This window comes from Nicotiana attenuata, chromosome 5 (genome assembly GCF_001879085.1).
Source record: "Nicotiana attenuata strain UT chromosome 5, NIATTr2, whole genome shotgun sequence".
NCBI classification, from domain to species: domain Eukaryota; kingdom Viridiplantae; phylum Streptophyta; class Magnoliopsida; order Solanales; family Solanaceae; genus Nicotiana; species Nicotiana attenuata.
In genome coordinates, this window is record NC_031993.1 from 14212022 (window position 1) to 14217682 (window position 5661).

The 5661-nt window shown below is 38.7% G+C and overlaps 1 long non-coding RNA gene across 1 annotated transcript; it reads left to right on the plus strand.

Moving 5' to 3' along the window:
* LOC109226290 lies at positions 1 to 1211 on the plus strand. Its single transcript, XR_002068023.1, has 2 exons — positions 1 to 216; positions 906 to 1211. It is a non-coding gene; the product is annotated as an uncharacterized LOC109226290 (long non-coding RNA).

Consider the following 5661-nt stretch of genomic DNA (forward strand, 5'->3'; position numbering starts at 1 on the left):
TGAAGATACATTATCTTCAAAAGTTACGGATGTTTCAACAGGAAAGTTTGTACAATATATTTTGATCAAAGTTACAAAAAAATGGAGATGTTTTACATCTACCAAATAACGATCTGGAGCAAAGAAATTCATGCGAATGTTTTCCTACATCGTTCTGCCGTTACGTGTTGTCGCAATTGATGTGTGTTAGAGAGATTGTCAAAAGAATCTGCTCAGGTATGTTAAGGCTATCCCTTCTTCTTTTTGGCATGATTCATACGATAAAAATGAAATGAGCAAATGCACAACTTCCATAAAATGACTCTATTCATAGAAATACTAGAGATGCTTCTTGGTTCCCCATGTGTCATATTATTCTACCATCTGTTCATGGGTATCAAAAATACGTAAGTTGGTAAAGTATATTTCATAATATTAATATGGGCCATAATGGTCTTATGACGTACCGATAGATTTTATTAACGTATTTCATATGGATTTCATTCATTTATACATGCACATTGACCCATGACCAGATGACGTTATATATGTGTATATATGTACGTATATATATGTCTATGGGATATGGAAAAAGGTTTCGGCATTATATGCGCACCACCACCTGATCAGCTAGTATACGTTGATGATTTTGCCCACAGTGGCCAAGTTGATATAATTGGGTGCCCTCAGAGGCTTGATGATGTTATGAACACATGTACCTATGCACGACATAACATACATTCGCATATGTATGACATTTTGAGTATTTCATTATTTACAGAGTTACTCAGACTTACATGTCGAGTCATTTACTTCATGTTTCTCTCATGTCTGTTATTTACTGGTTTTCATTCTTTACATACTCGGTAGTACATTATTTGTACTGACATCCCTTTGCTTGGGGACGCTGCGTTTCATGCCCGCAGGTCCTGATAGACAGGTCGAGAGTCCTCCAAGTAGGCTATCAGCTCAGTGGAAGATGTTGATGCACTCCAGTGCTCCGGGGTTGCTTATTTGGTCAGTACGATTAGTTCATGTATTGGTTGGTACGGTGGGGTCAGTTATGACCTTTATGATAAGTATGTACTCTTAGAGTCTTGTAGATAAATGTCATGTGTACAGATATTTGCATGGCCTTGTCGGCCTACATTTAAAGTATATAACGCATCACGTTGGCCTTATAGGCCCGTATGTCACAGATATAAGCTTCTATATCAGGTTGGATCGTTCTATGCCGGGTATCCCCTCATGTTTACTCTGGTTGTATCATGATGTGCCTTCTGGACCATCTATTTATAATGATGTAATAAGAAAGATACATTGCGTTGGTATTCGGTTGAGTAAGGTACCGGGTGCCCGTCGCGGCTCATCGGATTGGGTCGTGACGAGAGTGGTATCAGAGCAGTTCTATCCTAGGGAGTCTAGAAGTCGTGTCTCGTAGAGTGTTTATGGGTGTGTCGTGCACCACACTTATAAGCAGGAGGCTACAGGGCATTTGGGATTGTCACTCTTTCTTCTTACTCTAGATCATGTGGTAAAGATCAGTTGTAAGAACTCAATTTCCTAAACTCTATGTTATTCGTAATACAACGATGCCTACATTCAGAAAGACGGTTGGTAAGAGATATAGTTGTGGAATTGTTGAGTCGGAGGAACTCGACTTTGCATCATGCGTATGATGAGTAAATATGAAGTCTTGAACAGATCATGCATGTACGAAAAGGTGTAAGGTTCTTGATAAGGAGCTCTAAAGCAAGAATACTTATCCACTCTTACAAAATCGGAAGGAAGACACAAGTTTCAGCAAGTAAAAGAGGCAAGGTGAAGAAGGGTACGAGGTACCCAGTTAATAAAGATAATCATTATTTACCATTCAGGAAGAGAGATATAAGCCTTTTGAGTTACCTTCAACAATAATAGAAGTAGGATATCAGGACCCGGCTGGGGTCAAAGTGACCCAAAATTGTGAATGGATTGTTTGCGTTAGTTGACATCTCCGAAGGATAGTGCAAGTAAGCTAATAGATCTCCTTGTGAGACACCCAGATGGTGCACTCTAAAATAGTACAACTAGATATGAGTACAACAACGATAGGCACTGGAAGCGTGGAAGGGATAAATCTTATCTTAGTATGGCTCCCGTCCCTAGTAGAGGGAGAATGTTGAGCAACCCGAAGAGCCACTGGATGGAGCAAAGGGGAGCTAAAGGCAAAAGAATGTCTTGTTGAAGTTTTCAGAATAAAATGATCGACATAAATGCTAGTGGGAAATAAGAAGAGAGTCAATGAACCATTATGAGTAATATATGATACATGGATGACGATGGTAGATCTAAAAGATGACAGTATTACAGAGTCTATAGTTAAGTGAAGGAAAAGACGAGAGGTGACATGCCTTGAGACAACAAAAGAATATAGGCCATAATTTCATATTCTCTTTTTGAAAAATAAGTTCGTGACTCTAACGTGATTACCAAAAGGAAAAATTAGACCCAAGAATAATAGAAATCAGTATGGGCTGGTGAACAAGATAAACTAAACCAGAATTAGGGACTGAGCGATTTGATAATGGTCGACATCATGAGAATTTTAGATTTCATTTCGGCGATAATAGAATGGATGACAAAAGAATAACCTTTAAAGGTCATTTCGAAAGACGCTTTCCTAAAGCAAGTAATGTGAAGAATGTTAAGCCTAAGGGACTGTATGTCCTGGTTATACTAAGTATCACCCTCGCAAGTAGGGAATTTCGTTATCCTTGGTACAGAAGGATTATCGCAAGGCGAGTAAGGGTCATTGATGATGTGAAAGACGCCAAAGATGAAGAGGTATAACATCTATAGGTAGATCGTTGTAGCGCTAAATCTTAGTACTCCCCTAAAGCGGGGAATATGGAGTGATGTGGAATTAAGTCAGAATTAAGTGGTTCTAGTAGCTATGGAACGGTAAAGGAAGAATTCAGTAAAAATAAGAACGGAATGAGATTGCACTTATTTAAATCTTACCGATATGCTACGATTCCAGAATATTACGCAAACACGGCGTCAAGGGGAGGAAGTAAGGATTTCTGCCTGTGATGTTATTGATAGATAAGTAGCCAGTGCAAGACGTAATTAAAGACAAAGGATCGAATTGTTAGAAGAATGTATCCTGGATATTCCATAGCGTCCATGAAAGGCAAAAGTAATACCATGAGCCGCAAATCAGAAGATAGCTTAAGCTTACATAACGGTTGATCAGAGGGAAGAGGAAACTGGAGAGTTACATGAACTAAGTAAATCAGGAATTTGATTATTGGACCCAAAAAGTTATGGACATCGTGATTGAGAACATTGTAGGATCAACCTTAATATCAGAGGTACAACAGAGATAGTACATGTTTACCTTGAAAACGGTAATAACAATTAGATTTAATTTTGTGGTTCTAAAAATACGTGATTTATTTTTATGCTAGTAGTTAGGCAATTGATACTAAGTCAGAAATTAGAAAATAAGATAAGAACTTATAGATAGTGTAATAATCAAACCGAATGGCCGGAAATCAGGGCCTTGAGCTGGCGTATACGGGGCTTTGAGGTCGAGTTTGTTGCCTGACTAAGGGCAATCGATGGAGGATTAACAATTATGAGAGCTTTGATGGCAGCTCTTTGCGATCAATAATAAGCAATAAATGAAGAACAATTAATGATTTATAATAAGGGCTAGTAAGACAATAAATGTAAACAATAGAATCAATAGAGAGTATGTTTGATTTAGAGAGCAGAGAATGTTCTTGTATTGAATGTAGTGTATTGTATCTTGTATATTGTGTCTCTTTATAAAATGACAAGGATCCCCTTTATATATGGAGGGAAATCCCAACATAGTACATGAGTAATTATTACAAAGAAATATAGCTGACACAACTATTTACTAGTCTAGCACAGACTAGTGTTTCCCTTCCAGGTTTTGTCAGCATTGGATCATACACCTGGGGTACTTCCTGCTTTCTCATGATAATCGTCGATTTGCACTATCTCGAGGTTGAATGTCAGGAACCCTCGGGGGTCAAACCTCGAACCCAACCTCGAGCCTTCTAGAATGGTCTTCACGAGGTGCCTTATTGATCACAAATTCGGACCTTCCGATTTTTACCATATATAGTACAGTATCCATATCTTATAACGGCTCTACGATAAAGCCAGATAGAAGAGTACCAGCCTCATAAGAAGTCAGTATGAAGCTCTCACCGAATCATGTAAAGAGCTGCAAGTACCTATGTGGAAGGGAGGTCATGAAAAAGATAAAAGATGTGATGTGAGACTTAAAGATAAGTAAGGTAAAGGTGGACAATGTACGAGATACTCAAATTCAGAAGGTTGTAGATCGTCCTTACTTCGGATAAAAGGCTAGAAGTGCGGGGATTCAATATCCGGGAATGATAGCAGCGTCGTCTGTGGCATATCTTCCAGCCTATGGTTTTTAGGTATCGAGAAGGCTGATTAAGAGAGTAAAGAAGAGTTAGAGACGATGCGATGTCTTGCTTGATGTTCCAGAATAATACAAGGAAATCTATGGTGCAAGATAGATTGCGAGCAGTATAAATGGATATATGTAGGTCGCAAGCTAAAGTATGATAGAGCGACAAGGTTTTAGGAAGACAAGAGTAAGGACAAGAAAGGGTGAGTGAGAATGTAACGAGAAACGGATGAGTCCTCGGGATTAAGCCAATGAAAACAAGATAGCTGATATAGAAAGCTCAGTATAGCCAGAATGAACACAAAGAAATCTAAGACTAGTAGCATTTAGAAGAGATGGAATGCTGCCCTGGTAATTGAATAAAGGTGTAATTAAGATAGATAAAGGACGACGTTTGGGCCTTCGATTGAGTAATTACTTGAAGAGGATTTCATGAATTGTATAGGAGTAGAATACCCACGTAAGGTGAATCACATTGGGACGCTATGAAATACGGTTATGGAAGCAAGGTATCGCCCCAAGTGACGTGAGCCCTAGCGACAGAGTTACATAAGAGATCAAGTTATCAGTGATGGATGATAGATTAACATTAAGGTGAATCAACAATGGTTGGACAAAAGTCACAAAGTATAAAATGAGATTAGATCGTCATTCTTAAGATGAACTGTAATGAATAAGCATTATAGGACATAGATTTATACATATAGGATAAGCAACGAGAGTAACCTGGAGTTTGGTAGAAGCCCTCAGTAATGATAAATCAAAGTAAGAATTATGGCAGTAAAGTCATACAAATGGATAAACGGATCTATCAAATAAGGTTTAACAATATTCGTAAGTTCAACAAAGCATTGAGCGAAGCACTTCATTATACCTATAGATGCCCAGAGAGACATCTTGTCAAGCTCTGTACATGTTTACAAAGTGAGGCCAAGAGATTTGCCAAAAGCTGGAGGAAAAAGGGAGAAGAGTCGCATAGGTACACTTAGAAGGTCAAAGTCGTACAGGCTGCATGATAGAAGGTAACAACAGTTATGAGTTGGAAGGATTACGACCACAAGTCATGGTGTGAGAAAGAGGCCTAAAGAGGGGAATGCCATGGCCTTTGGAATTATTCATAGAACAGTTGCCTAGATCGCAAGGAGAGTACTAAAGTATTTGGAAGGCATATGTCATGAAAATGATAAGTGCATCAGCCAACATTCGAGGACGAATGTTCCAAAGGG